This window comes from Serinus canaria, chromosome 3 (genome assembly GCF_022539315.1).
Source record: "Serinus canaria isolate serCan28SL12 chromosome 3, serCan2020, whole genome shotgun sequence".
In the NCBI taxonomy this organism is placed as follows: Eukaryota; Metazoa; Chordata; class Aves; order Passeriformes; family Fringillidae; genus Serinus; species Serinus canaria.
Window position 1 is genome coordinate 62,109,759 of NC_066316.1, and position 18,339 is coordinate 62,128,097.

General features: G+C 35.4%; 1 protein-coding gene across 1 annotated transcript in view; it reads right to left on the minus strand.

The window, feature by feature from the left end:
- The window catches only part of NKAIN2 (sodium/potassium transporting ATPase interacting 2), a 514,185-nt gene that overhangs the window by 301,024 nt on the left and 194,822 nt on the right, over positions 1-18,339 (minus strand). The window lies entirely within an intron of this gene.

Sequence of the window (18,339 nt, forward strand, 5' to 3'; positions counted from 1 at the left end):
GTATTTGTAATTCTCATACAGTGGATATTATTGTCTCTGCTATCCCTGAAAATGGATCAAAAAATTACCCTAACATCTGAAATGGGAACAAAAAAAATCCTGTTCTCTTGCTCTTCTTGTGAAGACTAGAGATTTTGGGACTTTTTTCCCCTTTACTGAGAAAGAAAATACCTTACATTAAAAAAAGTGTTAATACCTTGGAGTGACACCCATGAAAACAGTTTGCAATTCTGAATTCTTCCTGAGATCAACATGTACAAGACTGTGTTTTTCTTTGGTATGTCCTTTGTATTATGTAAAAAAGGCAACTCTTTAATAATCTTTTTTGAAATAAGTTCATTGTGTAATTATGCTTTACTGTCAATGAATCTTTGGTAAGCCCTCAGCCAAGCATTTCACAAACTGCCTTTCAATACATAAAATCAATCTCTCTTTTCTTCTTTTTTTTTTTTTAATTCATAGGGTTGAAAAAGGGTAACCAAAACATGCCCATCTCAGAGTTTTCTGAAGCAGGCTTAACTCACACCTTTAGCAAGCACAGAAGAATTATTGAAACATCCTTGAAACCATTGCTGCATTGACATTTACAGCACAGATTTCTTTGTGACACATTGCTACCTTGGTTTCAATATGACTTCTCTGACCTGAAGAAAAAGGATTGATATATAGACATTAAACCTGACCAACTGTAGTGATGGGCAGACCATCTAAATCACTGTCCTTAAACCACCACTGTCACAATAGCCTTGATCCTTGTTCTGCCCTTTATGACCTCCTGATTGTCTAGCAATAAGTCCAGGTACTAATGTCAACCCAGAGTCTTCAATAGCACTCTGTATCCCCTTTCCCAGGGCTCCCAGCAATGACCTGAGTAAAAGACAAGATTATTCTGTGGTGGTTCTGAGTCATACTGGCACTGAAAGGTGCACTTGAAGGTACACTGAATGAGTATTGCTGAATTAGAGCCACCAAGCAGGCAGGAAGCAATACTTAGGAGATCAAGACAAGATATGCACCTGAAACAGAATTCAAAATTTCATGTGCAATGTTAATTTGTATCCTTTAAAAGATGCTCTGTCATTTGAATGAGCTTGTTCTAAGCAATTGGGATTATTAAATTGCTCTTAGATTTCTTGCTTTGTGCTTTCCCTCCTCTCACCTCTCAGTAACATCAGAATACATTCCTGATTCTGTAAAAATTCTGTCTTAAACTTCATTTTACATCTACTCCAACACAAAACCTGAGTAAAACCAAGCTTTGCTGAGGAGAATGGCAGCTTGGGCTATTTTGACCTATACTTAGTGATGTACACTTTTCAATAAAATATTCAGTCAAACATAACCAAAACAGCAAAAAGCATACTGATTTTAGAAAACCATACTGGATGGAATTTATTCTAGAACAGATGGCTGGAATAATGCCAGTGCCCTTAGTGAAGAACTCTTATGCTTATCGACCATTCTGACATCCAGAGATCCCTGCTGCTTAAAAACTGTACAAGAATGTAACACATAAAACAATGTCTCCATTTGCCAAACAACATGTGATGCAAATGACTTTCTAAAGAAAATAAAATAGAGCAGAGCAGCCTTAACATCAGGCTCAGGACATTGACCAATGTTTCCAGAGTTTTGAAGCACTTGTCACAGTACATCTTCACACAGTCATAAATATTTTTTTTTGTAAATTAAGAAGACTTTGCTTAATATTCCAAGGATTTCAGAACAATGACATTGGTATTCTTTTACTGTGTTTACACAGTTGTTTGAAGACTGTAGGAGACAATGAAGCCTTCTCAAAACTGTGGGGTGGTCCTTGCATTGCTCTTTTACTTTCTCAGTGTGTAGAGAAAATAAAACCTTTGGATTTAGAAACGTTTGAGGAGTTACCAGGTAAAAATGTTTACGATGCCTCTTTGCTGCCTGTGCAGCAAAGGCTTGGTTATTTTGCCTAAACTCAAATGTGGTCCCCAAACCAAGTTCCAACAACTCCTTTTTCCAGCAGACTAATTCTGAAGGTGTAACCAGGTTGGCTTATCCTGATTATTCATCTGTGCATGCTCAAAATTGCCTCAAAAGGTATGGGAGATGACATTTCTTACCAAAGACCCCAGTTTGGCCTGGAATCCAGCAACTAGACAGTATTTAAAGTCAATTAAAATTGAGCTAATGACCTGTTTAACAGCTTGATGGTTAAGCACAGCTCCAGAAAGCATCTGGCATTCATTCTAAGCTGCACACAGCCCCTGGTGCTCCCCAGAAGTGCATTACATGAAGCAGGACCATGTTAGAGTCAGGGGCAGAACCAAAACACCCACACTTAGGTTAGCTAAAGTATCCATACCAACACTGCAGGTCTTCAGTTGCCTGTTGAGTCTTCTGTCTTCAGTTCCTTTTCAAGAATTTTAGGTAGTCAGTCTGGCAGCTAGAGATGCTAGTCAGCTTTAGAGTCTACTGACACTTATAGTAAAAAACAGGGCAGGAATAATAAAATAACTAGATTTGGAGGCAGCCCTCACCTCAAGATGTAACAGCTCTGGATTAATCACTAATCCAGGAAATGGGGCATGTGATGATGAAGCAGAAAAGGTGGGAAGAACATGCTTGTATCCCAGCCACGTAAAGGATTTGATTTCTAACACAGAGCAGATAGGTAATGATATGGCTTCCATAAAAAGAATTAAGTTTTAGGTCCTCACTGACAGAGGGTGTGTCTTCATAACACAACTGTGTCTAATTTTCCTTGTTCACTCTCCCTTCATAAATCTAGTATTCTTGGCTTTTTGGTGTAAGGAAGACAGAAAAACATGAGAAAATATGAAGAGAAACAGGGAAGAAAAGTTTTGGAGTGAAGAAAACAAGAAAAAGGAGCTAAGGATAAAAAGCTTAAATTTATAATCCACAAAAAAGGAAAATCATTATTTCAGTCTATAAATACATTCAAGCTAACAATATAAGAATATATGTGAACACAGGACGGAGGAGTAAGAGCCTCTTGTTATGAAAAAAATATAAAAGCAGAACAGAGGATAACTTCTTCCCAAAAACAAGAATACTATGAAAAAGAAATAGATTACATGAGGAAAACAGGCAGGACAAAAAAATCTGTACATGTTCAACAGCTATTCAAACCTTTCACTACTGAACGAGTAACAACAATATCAAATGGAAAAAAAGCGGCTTTCAAAGAATGACCATAATTAATAAATATTTATGTGATAAAAGAACTAAGACTGATTTGGTGCCAGAGTTTAGAATTTATAGAGTTATTCATAAAAAAAGAAAAAAAAAAGACTTAGAGTACCTTAAGCTTAGACATGCTGAATCAGATTAAAATCCATATGGCAAAATAGAAATTATTATGATATTTCAATAGGGAACAGAGAAGTTTTAAATAAAAACCAAGACATGAAACATAAAAGAAAAATCCCCATATCTCATAATAATTAAATCTATAAAAAGTTCTAAATACTCACATTTAAAAAATGAGGATCTATTGAAATCAATAAATTAACACACAATTATTATTGTTTATTTTTTTCCTAAACTGATGTTAGAACATACTGATGGCAGAAAATTAATCTTATCTCTTAAACAGTACATGAATATGTACACATAGATAGACAGACAGTTAAATACTGAAGAGAGCTTGATAAGAAACTTAATGTAGTATTACAAATGCAGATAAATTATTTATAATTTATTATTAGACTATACATTAGTAAAACAGAAAAACTGCAGCCATGATAACATATGTGATTACACTGAACCTCAGTTGAGGATATGTTTTCTGATTGTCTTAATTGTGTAAGTCTAAACTTGGAACTGAGACACTGAGCAGCACGATTGTGTTTTGATTTACAAATTGCTCTTATTCTATTCCATTGGAGAAAAATGAATTTCAAAGGTAAAACAGTAAGAGAGTATTTCAGACATACTTGGTATTTCAGACATAGTCTATAAGAACAAGTTCCACGTTCACGTACGATTTATCTTTTAAGCCCTAAAATGATAATTACATTTAAATTACTCTCCAATTCCATTGCATTAACATAATTGTGTGTCAACTAACAAGATGTACTTATTAAATGGAGAATTTCTGGCCAATTTACACATGTAATAACACGTTATTGTTAAATTTATTGTACACCTAACAATACTTTGCCTAGCAACTCGGTCTCACTGAAAATGGTGTCACTAAATAACAGCAGCTCTATTTCCTGTTGACCTCGACAAGCTCTTTAGTGCTCTGTAAAGAATGTAAAACTTTGCATTGTGCTACTGCACTTCTCTGAAGAAAAACATACTCTTTAAACACAAGTCTGGAGTAAGCATTGTCTTAAAACTGCAACACTTTCTTCATCCTAGGAAGGAATATTGTCTTGGTAGCAGGCACAGTAAAAGAAAGAGTTAGTTTTACTTTCATTTTGTGCCAGATTAGTATATTATTAAAATTCTTTAAATTAAACTAGGCAATTTCAGTGGTTTGGTGCTGAATGCAGGAAACAAAATTTTCTTCTTACCCCTACTAGTACTATCAAAAGTTCACAATTAGTTTATTTCCTCTTTCAAAATTTGTCCTTCAAAGTGAGAATTTAATCATCCTAGTGCAAACTGTTAATTTGGTTAATCTATACACTAATACACACACACACATGTATATACATATAGAAGTCACAATTGTAAAAGTTTCAACCAAAGTCTTGGTGTAAATTTAGAATAAAATGTCTGATGCTAAGAAATAGTATCAGGTTACCATATACTTGCTTTTCCATCCCAGTGCAGAATTGCTCACAACAGCATGTATGTTTCTGAAAGCTAAAATGTGCATATGTAATGCTTGGCTTCTGTGAAACACTGTTAAATCTAAAAAGTCCTGTGAATGTTGAATGATCTGCTTGCAAGTTATCTCTTGCAAAACTCTGTCTTTACCTAAAAGACAATAAATCCAAAAGTCTAGAGTCCTGGTATATTTTATTGTTTAAATACTGATTTCTCTGTGACAACAAATGCACATATTTATGATGAGACAGTCTGGAAATTTTTCTGCTCTACCCCCAAAGCAACACTGACTCTGTACATTCAGAAAAGTCACAGAAGATGCCTTGATTTTATTTGCAAGTAAAGTTTACACGGAAAATTGAATGTACTCATTTTTCACACACAAGTTTGTCTATTTTTTGGGATTGTACCAAAGAAGGAAAATGCTTCCCTAGTTCTATATTTTTCTCAAAAATTCTTGGATATATGCTACTAGTTTCCAGAAACTGCTAATTTCTTTGAGTCAAATATTCAATCAGAATGAATATTCAAGAGAATGTTCAACCAGAAAATTAAATCTCCCATTAACAATCAAAGGGTATGCACAATTTACGGGTGAGCAGTTGTTGTAATTAAAAGAAAAAAGTGAAATAGAAAGTGACTTAAATCTGAAAATAGCTACTGAACATTTTCACGAGCTACTTTGCTAATCCATGCATTCAGAAGGGCAGCCACACTGTGTGTAGACCTGGAGATGCCATAGCAGAGAGAACAGCAGAAGGGCTGGCACTCCAAGAAGCACAGAGGGAAAAAATGCTTATTAAGGCTCATCCTTTCACTGTCAGTACGTTCCCTACAGTATTTTTCTTCAGCAGCACATTGTATCTGGTTTTAAGTGTCTCAAGATCTGAGGCTACCAGCTTTTTTCTAAAGAGCTACCTCTAAGTCAAAAGGAAGAAATTAATTTTATCCTTTTTGATATTGTATACCTGCACTCTTACAGTAATGTTATCAGTATGTTATCAGAAAATCAGTAATTTTTCTTTTCCATTATTGTTTTTAATGGTTTTACCACATTAAAAACAGTAATGGAAAAGAAAAATTAAATGTCTTTCAGATACTTATACCATGTTTCCCTTTGGTTATGAAAGGAACATTGTAAGAATTTATGGCTCACTGACTTTAATATAGTGCTAGTTCAGGTAATTTATTTTGTGAAGTAAATATGTATAATTATTATTATCTTCAAAGCAGTTAGTTTCTGGCTTTTCTATTTCTGATATAAAGCTTTAAACACAAACCTGTCATGGTTAGAAATCTATTATTTCCAGGTTGAAATAATTAACTGACAGTTTGTATTCAACTAATTCTCTTGGTAAAACTAATTTCTAACTTTGTAATTTTCTTCTGTCCTGTATTTATCTTTTTTGTGGGTTTAGAGAAAACAATCATGTATGCTTTTGGCTTGAGGTTTTCTCCAGTTTCTTGGTATCTTCTACTTTGTTGCCTTTTCCCCCATATTGATTCTTTTGGGATGCTTTCATTCATCGATTGCACTGCGAATTCATTTTTTCTTCAATTTAGTGTCCTCAATTTTATAAAGATTTTCAGAGGACGCCTTAATACTTCCTTACACAATGACATTATCACTTTTTAATTTTCAGAACCAACCCCTCAACTAAATTTGCTTTCTTCTCGTCTTAATGATTTTGAAGATTCAATCATCTAATACATCTAATTATTTCCCCCTTCACCTACTGAACATCTCCTACTGTAAAAACTTGTAAGAGACTCCAAATATATTACTATCCATTGCACTGATGAATTTAGTTCCATGTACCCATTTTTATTATTTAAGCCTTCAAGTTTTTAAAATTATTTCTTTTCCCTATGGTAGTTTTATTTAAAATTGACCATACATACTGAAGACAAAACCAATGACATACTTTTACCTTTTAGACCGAGGTCATTAAGGAAAATACTAATTTAGAACACAACAAAAATGCTAAAAATCACCTGCAATAACCCCCTTCTCCTTCAGTGTATCTTATCTGTTTTAAAATCACACATGATTTTCTCCTCTTTAGTCATTTCCTTGTAAGACAATAAAATTCTTGTAGCAATCCTATTTTTATTTTACTCTTTGGCACTAAATCAAATATTTAACAGAAGTCCAAATAGGTGAGTTTTACTGCATGTCATTTGCCTGGAAAATTATTTATCAGAGAAAAATTGCAGTTAAAAACATGTCCTACTTTGTCCTATTTCTAATTGCCTTCGTACATTTCATTATAATTGCCATTGAAATTTATTGTAAAACTTTGCATGTGATAAGGGCCAGATGAATCCACTATCCCAAATCTCTGAATTCAATGCAAAACCCTCACTAAATTTAAAGTGTAGGCTTTAGCATTGTTCTCTGAGTATATATCTGTTGGGAAAGGTTGACTAAGAATAGGTTCATTGAATAGATCCATGGTTTTAAACTGTTTTTTTTCAAAATTCTGAAATGAAGACTTTCTAATCTTCCCCATCTAGATCACATGGAATTTTTAAAGATTTTTTTCCTCTGTGAAACAGTAAGTCACATTTCCATGTCCTCATTTTCAGAATTTTTTCAATATTAAGGACCTTTGTCTTTATAGAAAGCTTTGATAAGATTTTAATTTAGAATTTGAGGCAAAAAAGAACCATTTTACAATCTGTCTAATCCTAGAATAAAACCCCTTTTATTTTCTTTTTTATTCTTAATTTAACATGGATAACTATTGTTTGTTTTGATTACCTTTTGTATGCTGCAGCTTGGCTTGAATTTTGACAATTCTCACACTCTAAGTGTGTGCCAAGTTCTAATATGTAGCTTTCATACTCAAAAGTTTAAAAAAAAAGCTGTCTGCTTATGATCACTAAAAAAAAAAAAGTATAAAAAATGAGGAGTTCTTTATTTATCTGTCTATGAACTTAAACTATTCCTAATGAAATGTTTTCCCTTAAGTATTTTTTGCTTTCATGCTTAAGAAAATTCTAACTCTTCCTAATTTTTAAATTCTGGAACTGTTTGGTGCACCTAGTTTTACGAGAGAAGCTACATAATTATTCAGATTTCCTCTTCTAAAATTAAGTACCATGTATACATTCTGTACATAATCCAGGAAATTGATTCATTTTAGGAACACTCACATGCAGGGTTGTTTTAGAGCAACAGGTTTTATAGAATGACTGGTCAATGTAAGATATAAAGTACTCTTTTGTTGGTAAATTGATTATGTGGTGTAAAAATACACAAAACCTGCTATAATTTACAGCAGTTGTTCTTTAATTAGGCAACTTCAAATATCCCAAAGGAAATTTATTCCTGTAATAATAACAATATTGCACCCAACCTTTTACAACCTAACACTGGCAATCTGTAACAACTCTCAAATTAGACTCCTGAGTCCTTTCCACACTTCTGTCACATATCTTGACCTACAGATATTCAATTTTTAATGATCACTGCCTTTATTAGCCCAGCACTTTGTAAATAGTCCTGCTTTAGTATGCTTGCATTTACATATTTTCTCACTAACTAGTTCTTCCTGTTTTTGAATGCCTTCTCTTTGCTAAATATGTTTTCATTTTCTGTCAATTTTAGTTATCTATGAATTTCACTTACGTGTCATCTACTTCCTTGAAATCATTAATTTGGAAGTTAAATCAGAGAGTGTCCTGCAAAGACCTAAGTATTTATTTACCTTTAACCTTGCAGATTCTCACTGCATGGTATCTTAGATATTTTGTACCTTTTCACATGCATATATAGAAAGTATAGAAGTCTCTGGCATCTGAAGTTTCAATCACAGAATCCAGTGAGCTGCTGAGGGGCATCCATTGCACTCCATCCCATTTGTCTTTTCCTTCACTATTGACTCAACTACAAACCTCAATTATTAAGACCATTTCTCTCATCAGCCACAAAGTCTGAATTCTGCCACTGATTAGCTCATGATCCAAGCCTTCATTCAGTTATTATGTTTAAAAAAATCTGTTTCTCTCCTCCCTGGTTTGCTTTTCAGATTTTGGAAGATTTCCTTGTAAACATGGGCAGAACTACCTCATTATTCTCCTTCATGCCTTTTTATATTTTTTTTTCTTTTCCTTGAAGCCATCATAAAGTTAGATTGTTAACACACTACCTATCATACTCATCATCTTTTTCCTCTTTCATCTATGATAGGGCAGTTTCCTGACATGAGATCAGACCTTTAAGGCACCAAGTGTCATTTTGTTTGGTATTCACACATAGAAGTCTCAGCCATTATAGAGTTTTCTACAAAATATTAAAAGCAATAAACAAATAGACCTAGCAAAATAGACACAAACACACACACACAAGAAACCTCAAGAGTTTTCTTCACCCTGATTTTTATTGCCATTATATTTTTTAAGTCTTATAGCTAGTAGTGAACCAGCCTACTAGTATTCCTCTTCCAGCCAATAAGCATTGCAATATGTTTTTTTCAGTGAACAGATGCTGTGTCCAATCTCTTGTTTTCAAAAAAATCGAAATTACAGGAAATTATCATATGACTTAGCGTGGTAGTCATGGACTGCAAATAGCAGATACTGGAGGCAGAATATTTATCACAAACTGATAAATAGTGATGCTTCTGCAAATAATTTGCCAGAAAGAGGAATTTTGCCTTCACCATGTGAACCTTCCTATGAGAATATTTTTCATGGTATTTCTGTGAATAGCCCTTTTTACCTTTACAGAGTGCATGTTTGAGGTGAAACATGGAATAACTCTGTATCCTACTGCAACCTCACAAATTTTAAGTTTTGTGGCATTGGTTGCTATGATGCAAAATCTACAGTCCAAATTTCACTAGGAAATTGTTGAAGGAACTGATTATAAAGCAATCACATTAAACACACAGTATTTTAAAAACTAAGTTTTACATGGTGCATTTAGCTAAGCCAGTATAGATAAGCAAGATAAATTTCAATGCAGTCAGTGATTCAAAGCTGGGTATTTTGAAAGCATAAACACCTGGGCAGCTCCTGGATGAATAACTGGAAACAGTTGGTCCAGAAGACTCCTGTTTATCCCCAAATAGCCCATTCAAATTATGTTTGGTTCAAATTCATAGACAGTAATGGTCTCAAAATAACACAGACCTTTTTCAGGTACAGAGACAATTCTCTAGGACTAATGAAACCAAGCAAAGATTTTCTGAATCACTCTGTTGACATCTCTGCCTTTGGATCTTTTCTGCCCCCTTCCATTCTGGGCTCATTGAAGCTTAGCCAATAAACCATGATAAGAAGACCAACTCCTTACTGGTTATTTGGTTTAGAGGTCTGAAGAGTGTAATGCAAACATCCTTATCCATGGGGTGTACAAGGGAATCTAGTAATCCAGCAATCACCATTTCTGACATTTTTTACTCTTTTCTTATCTTTACCTCCCTATTTGATATTGAATTTCAATGTAAAGTCAGTCGCAGATTCTGGGAAAAGAAGAAAAAGGGCCCCCTAGGTTTTTCAGAACCTTCAGAACCACTGTATATGAGCAGTCTTCTAATAATTTGTAATCATTTTCATTACTGATACACGTAGTTGCACTTCATACAATTTTTTCTAGATAAAATTTTAAATTTAGAAGAAATACAGAACTAAATTAATCATAAGAGAGTAAAAAATACTCTAAAACATGCAGCCAACTTGATTTGAAAACTTCTTTCTTCACATGTTCTCATTTCATTATTTTTCTTCAGACCATAAAAAGAAGAAATTGAAAGGTCAGTTACAACATTTCTGACTAAATCATTTGGTTCTTGAATTACACCACTGTCATAGTCATTCTGTCATCTGAAACACAGAAATACTTTTGCCTTAAATTATTTAACCATTTTTTTTCTTCAAACTGTCCCTTCACATCATTTTAGCAAAGATTTTGATATTTAAAAAGGCCTATTTTTTCTTTCTCTGTACACACAAGGGTTCTCACTGAATCATGTCAGATTATATTTTGTATTTATGCAGTCAATAGAATTTTACAGATGTTGAAATTGTTCTAGAAAGGCAGAAAAGCTGGTTCTTCTGCTTCAAACATGAAAAGGCCTTGCAAGCCAAGAAAACTCCATAATTCACAGAAGGACATATGCTGCAGAGGCCGAGTGATGGGTGAGTATATGGTAGAGAATTCTGGTGTAAACATCAGGATGTAGGAGGATTTTGACAGCTGGGAGGAAGGGAGAGGATGCCAGGTCCTCTCTCCTACTGCTGCTGCAGCCACACAGCACAGTGAGGAGCACCTCAGAAGCTGGTTTACAAAAAATGCTGTTTCCCTCAACTATGCAATATTCAGGGGGCTTCTCTGAAAAACCCAAAGGCTTTTCCCTCTGCTTGTCCTTCCACTCCCTGACTTTAAGACACCAGACTGCATGACTCTAGGTGTTAAATGTGAGCAAAATTATCGCCTTCTTTCAAAACAAGAGACATACTTGTAAGTCTCAGCCTTATAAATTTCCACAGAACCAGAATATCTGATGGCAATCAAGGCTGTAAGCTTTTAGTTCAGTGCTTGGACATTCTGAGTCTTCAAAAAAAAGCATATTAAAAAATGGTGCATCTTCCACAACATTAGAATAAAGGTGAGTGTAAGTTTACGTCTGTTAAAACTGAATAAACATAGAGTATCCGTTTAGCCTGAAGAGATGTATTTAAAATTCTCCCTCTCAGTCCCCTGACAATTGATGATGCCAATTACAGGACTGCTTCTTTAACATTGAGTTAAAGTAATGAAAGAACATCCCTACCAGCAAAGCAGAATGAATCAGAGCTTACAGTAGCTACTTGAGAGCTGTCAGAGCTACTAAGCTCCCAAACTTCTATCCTGGCCCACAGCCCCACTACCACAAAGCCAGAGTCAAAACACAATTTTACCCAAAGGTTCCTTTAATTAAGAGATGTCTAATCCTTTTTCTGGTGAATTCCCAAAGACATTATTTCAAACAATAGTGTTTGGATTGTTCAGGAACTTACTCACATGGGGTTTTTTTTCTGTTTTCAAGCAGGGGAAAATTGCTTTAAATATGTCAAAATATTCTGAGTGATAAAGATACATGAAAAGTTGAAAAGTCTTTTTTGCTTGGCATGTCTGAGGTCAGATTCTCTTAAGTCCATGACTGCATGCTTTTCTTTTATATTCCAGTTCTATTTGTATCAGCTACTACTGTCTTCTAAATCTCTTTGGTTTAGAACTACTGTAAAAATTTCCCTAGCACTGTCATCCTTTCCTTGCAAAGTGCACTTGCATTTGACCACAGAAGAAAGAACACCAACTACAGCTTAAATCCCATCCTGACTAGGTCTTACTCATAGCATTTTTAAAGTAACACTTACTTGCTTTAATTAAGATCTTTGTGTCATGGTGAGCTTAATCCCCATTTCAGAGACTCCTTCGAAAAGGACTGTTGGAATGGAATTCAGTTTATCCAGGAAAGAGATTTTACTACAGTTTTAGACTTTAAATCATAGCAAGAAAACCTATTTAAATAGAAGATAAAACTGTGGGGTTTATTTTTAAAAGAATACATACCATTCTTTATTTGGGGTTACTATAAACAAAGAGTGTACATCAGCAGGCCTAAATGGTCTCATGGTCTCACTGAAATCAAGGCTTTTGTCCTCATCTTCTTCTCCATTATTTATTTTTCATTACACCTTTCACCTTTTTGAAGTGAAGAGTTGAACTGCATGGATAATCTCTTTATTAGTGTATCTATTAAAGTACAAATTGAACAAGCACAAGCTATAAAATGGTCCATAAGAGAAACATGTGTCTTCAGAAGATAATACGTCCATCTGCTGGAGTTCTGCAGAGCATTTGCTGAGTTCAGCAGAGGGGAAGGAGCACATGGGCTGATCAGTTACTGCCACATGAGCCATCCTTAACAACAAAGCATGGGAAATATGGATGAATGCTAATTCTGCTGGGTAGCACACAAAAGAACACTTTAAAACAAAGCAACTATGTTCACTACAATACATTTCAAAGAATTTCTTTATCATCTGAGAAGCCTATTTTACCAAATAATTTAAATAAATTGCCCATTCAGCTATAAGCAGTATGGACACTTCCAGAAGTGTCCCAGTCAGGAAGAAAGTATTGCCACCTTCTGAAAATAAGAATGTGGTTTAGATGGTATCTGCTCGAGGTTGCTTGCACTGCTATTCATTCGATGTTTATTAGAGTAAGCAGTCACTCAGGTACTTAGCACTAAAAAGGAAAGATTTATTGCAAACACTAACCAAGCTTTCTTTTTGATATTAAGTATCAGAAAATAGCTCTTTTATGAGGTTTTTTTTTTTTTTTTGAAAGACATGTATTAGTTCATTCCTCAAAGTATTTGTGGTAACAACTTTCTTATTCTCAATTTAAATCACTATTTGCTATTTGTTTCTGGCATGTTGACCATTGGCAAGAAAAAAAAAACAAGTTGTCCTGCTGATTTGGCAACTGCACACATGCTTTGAAGCATAAAGGCCATAAGCTGCCCTGACTAATCTGCAACAGCTCAGCTTCTTTCCCTACCTCATCAACACCATGACACTAAAATGACATGTCCTATTAGAGACCTATTCAAGCTTGAATTAAACAGGATCTTCCATGACCTAATGGCTTTTAGATTATGTCCTAGAGCTCCTGTTCTCAAATACAGAAATGTCTGGGTATTTTGGTAAAGAACCATCAGATCTATCAAGTGACTGAAGAACTGATGCAAAAGCAACACAATTAAGCACTGCTTGACCTATTGTAACACATACCAAAAGTACAAGGTCACCTTTTAACCATGCAAGACGTCACGGTTTAACCCCAGCCAGCAACCAAACCCCACAGAGCCACTCGCTCACTCCCCCACCAGTAAGACTGGGAATAGAATTAGAAGGGTAAAAAAAAAAAAAAGGTCATTGAGACAAAGGCAGTTTCATAGAGAAAGGAAAAGATACACACACAAGCAAAGCACAGCAAGGATTTGATTCACTGCTTCCCATGACCAGGTGGAGGTTCATCTATCTGCAGGAGAGCAGGGCCCCATCACCTGTAACGATTACTTGGAAGACAAATGCCATCACTCCAAATGTTCCCCCCTTCCTCCTTTTCCTTCACACTTAATATACTGAGTATGATGTCATGTAGCCTGGAATATCCCTTTGGACAGCTGGGGTCACCTGTCCTGGCTGTGTCTTCTCCCAGCTGCTGCTGAACTTCCCAGCTCCAACTTCCCTTGTCAGCCATGGCAGTATGAGAAACAGAAAAGGCTGTGGCTCTGTGCAAACCTTGCTCAGCAATAACAAAAACATCTCCATATTATCAACCTCATGTCCAGCAAAAATCCAGAACACAACCCCATACCAGCCACTGTGAAAAAAATTAATTCTACCCCAGCCAAAACCAGCACACATGCAAAGGAACACTGTGATCATCAAGCTGTGCTTGATGTTACATGGTGCCTAGAGCTGAACAGGGTTAAAGGGATACAGGCCCAAATGCCCTTTGTCACAAACACAGCACAGCATGGATTCGTGGATCTAAGTCTATAACTTTTTGTTCTGCAACTGGCCAGATGGCCGAGTTCAGCGTGCCCTAGTGTTAATGCTGTCTCTTCTTGATAGAAATGGGTTAGAGAGCAGTGACCTATGCTGGTATGCTGTCAGATATAAAAGCAAGTGAGATGTAGGGTTAAGAATTATCCCACATGCAGATATAACCTCTAAAATCAGGAAAAGCAAAACTGACTTTTTGACTTAACACCTTTCAGTGAGGTTGATGCTATGACTTTTGATAGGGTGATAAAGAATTCCAGGGCAGTTTTGACCTTCTACAGATTTGGTAATATAATGGATCCTTTCTGTCATGCTTTTAACAACAGTTTTACTGATATATCACAAACTCAGAAAGACAAGTGAAAATCAAGTAGATAAAAATTCATCGTGTAAAATTTGCTATACTGTATCCTTTGAGACATGCTAGAGAAAGAACAATAGAGGAAAAATACTTTGTATAAGTCAAAACATAAAGGGGGGAAAATTTTGATCTTTATTTCCTATCCAAAATGGAAATCAAACTACTACATCAAACACAGATGAAGACAAAAATCTCGAGAGCTTCATTGTGCCTAATGCGGCAGAAGCGCTTAAAGATTACAAGGAAAAAATACATCAAGGCATTCAAAATTTGAAGCATCAGGTCTGCAGTCAATCCCACTGCCTATTTTCTGGCTACTCAGGACAAAATTAGTATCCTTCAGATACATGTTTCCAAGAAAAAAATTCCTTGTAGCCTAGGAGAAGCACACTGATCTATAAACCAGAAGAATGCATTCTCTTCCTACTTTTCTTGGAAGCCTTTTATGCTTCTGTGAAGAGTTTTGTTGAGGGTAAGCTGGTGTTAAAAGGCTGATCACCAGTGCCTCATATTAGTACTAGCTTGTAGTGTTGCATGAGGAAACTAATATCCAGTCTGAACTGAGAATTTTTCTGAACTCTGCTGAATGTGACCTCAATCCAGCAGTCTCATGCAGTGCCTCACACAGCAAATGCATGAAGTTTGTATGGGTTTCTATTAGACTACTTGTATTATTTCTTAGCTAGCTAGGAGTTATGCCATTATTATGAAATATGGCCATAGCCTTTACTTTGACTGACAGATACTTGTAATGAAAAATAGCTTTTAAATTATTGACTGTATACAGCTTTCTTTGGATTATACATAAAGTAGCTCAGATTCATAGACTTTTTAAAAATTATTTTTGCAGCCTAGGTTATTTTTCAAGCTAAGAAAATATTCTAAATAAAATATAATATATTAGAAACTGTAAAAAAAAAAAAGTTAGCCTAACTCTACACAAGCAATTATGGTAACTGATAAACTTGACAAGCAATATTTCATTTTAGGGAGCAAACAGGAAAGACTCACCTGGGAAAAGTAGCTACTAATAGCTGAATGAGAATTTTGGGATGGTTCAATTTCCTCAAAACTTTGCTCTAGGTAATTTGAAATAACTACTTATGCATGATGAGGAGAAACAGTGGTAGTATTTCCTGCTCTCTTTCATGTTGTGGCTTAAAGTACAGACTGACAGAAGAAACATGACCTGTTTGGGTGCTCAAACAGGGATTCAGCATCAAGATGTCTGACAAGGGAAACTATTTCTAGAGGAATGGGGTGAGAAGAGGAATATGGCACACTAGTGAGGTAAAAATGATGCCAGCTCTCACAGTAAATCTATAATACATTAGATGCTGTAAAAATATGTTGGCTTAAACTTTGTAAAAGACCTCAACCCTTTTTAAAAATTATTTTGATAAAATAAGCAGTACCCTGAAAAGTCCTGGCAGAGTTTAATACCACTGATACTTGTTTAGAACCATCTATTCATCATCTGTTTATAATTCCTACATTTTCCTATTGAAGTGGCACATCTGTGAACCTTTATTAGAGAAAATTATTGATGTTTACTATGCTTTCTTACAAAGGGCACCATTACTGTTATACTGCCTCCTGCTAGTAAGAACTAGCAGGTATCTTATTTTCAAAACTGCCAACAGTTCATCAATATAGATTACAACTGAAAATTTGTAATTGTATAACTATAAGAGTTACAAGAGGCACTTCATATGGAATGTTCAAGTTCATGTCACACAAGGGTTTCTATTTGTGTTCACATTTGTGTGTGTTCTATCTTTAAGAAAACTACGCCTTACTTGCTTAACTGGTCTAGGGTAAATCACAGAGTAGTGTGGGATTTTTGAGCATTCAGTAAGTCAATGGTAAAATCTTTTTATTAAGAGATGCAATTTGAAAAAAAAAACAAACCCACTTTATGTCATCCAGTCCCCTTCAGCAAAAATTAGTAGCATGTGTGGGAGTATTTTAAGGTGTATTATATGGAGTGCATGCTACAATTTAGGCAGAATGAATAACATGGTTTAGAATATTTGTGAAACTTTTTCAACTCAACTTTTTGAATACATCATTTAATAAACCTTTATGCTCAGCTTAAAAAGAACTGGCATAGTACATCCTTAAGAAGTGCAGTTTGGGATCTCAAAACATTCAGCAATTCCTTCACAGCAATGACGGTTTTTATAATGATTCTTGCTGCTGAGACTTACTGGACAAGGTTGGGATTTTTTTTTCCCATCCTGCAGTACAAAGGACTGATTAACTTGAAATAAAAAACATGGATATTTAATCCACTGAAAATAACAGCATGAATGTTCTTAAGCCATTCATTTCATCCGGTAATTTTATGAGCAGTTCTTTGTACAGCAGTGCATCTTGCAGGAGTTGTAAGCCATTTTTACACTTCATTTATGTAACACAGGAGATGTGATTTGAGGATATAACAATGCAGAGAATCTCTCTATATTCAAGCAGAATTCTAATTGAGGGTATGAAGTTGCTGCATCATTAAATGGCTTAGAGTATATGATACCAAGGCAATGCCGTGGGTGTCTTGGACCAGGAATAATAAAACCTTAATAGCTCCCATTCAAATGGCATCATTCTAGGAAAACAGACTACCAAAGTCTAGGGAAAACATTAGATATGAGGAAGAAATGTTTACTGTGAGGGTGGTAAGGGTGAACAGGTTGCCCAGAGAAATTGTAGATGTCACATCCCTGCAGATGTTCAAGGCCTGGATGGCCTGTTGAAGGGCTGGATGGAGCTATAAGCAAACCAGGTCTAGTGAAAGGTGTCCCTGACCATGGCAGGGTGGTTGATACTGGGTGTTCTTTCAGGTCTCTCCTAACCACAAAATTTCTATGATTGTATGATCCCATGCATGACTTCCTGCTCCAAGGAGGTAATGGCTTGGCTCAGTAGAAAACAAATATGGTTCATACTGAGAATGTGAGTAAATCAGAAATACTTGCACAGTACTTAATGAGCAATAATTTAGCACATATTTTAAAAATTAAACAAAATTCTGAAATAGTTTGCTTTAAGAAAAGTCATAATTTTACTGTAGATACTCCACACTATGAACAAATTCCCTCTTATCAGCTTGCCTGGCCTGTCAGAGTCGGTGATGTGTGTATCCTCCTGCAACCTGAGAATCTGATACACAGTCATTACTTGCCTGGTGGAAGTTCTTTTCTATAAATATTTTTGTGCAGTATGTTATAAAGTAGAGAAAAAAATTATTACTTTTTAAAGAAAATTTCTTGTATTTCAAAAAATTGTGATGTCCATGATATACCTGTCTGAAACACAGTGCCACCTGTGCAGTGTCAGAACACCAGATTGCCAACTGCAGCCAAGTAGCAGGATTCATTGTGCATGGCCACTGTGCCCTTGGCAAAGTATAATTTCAGCAGCTAAATACTTCAGGCAAGAAGTACTACAAACTGAAAGAGCTGAAACTATTCTACAGAAATATAGAATAGTTTCAGCTCTTCCATAGCAGCTTTCTAAAACAATTAGGTTTTTCAATTACTGCTTTTTAGCATGTGCAAAGACTGCAGTCTTAACATCTGACTTGACAGAGATATGGAATTCTTGTATGTATGGAGTTACAGCTT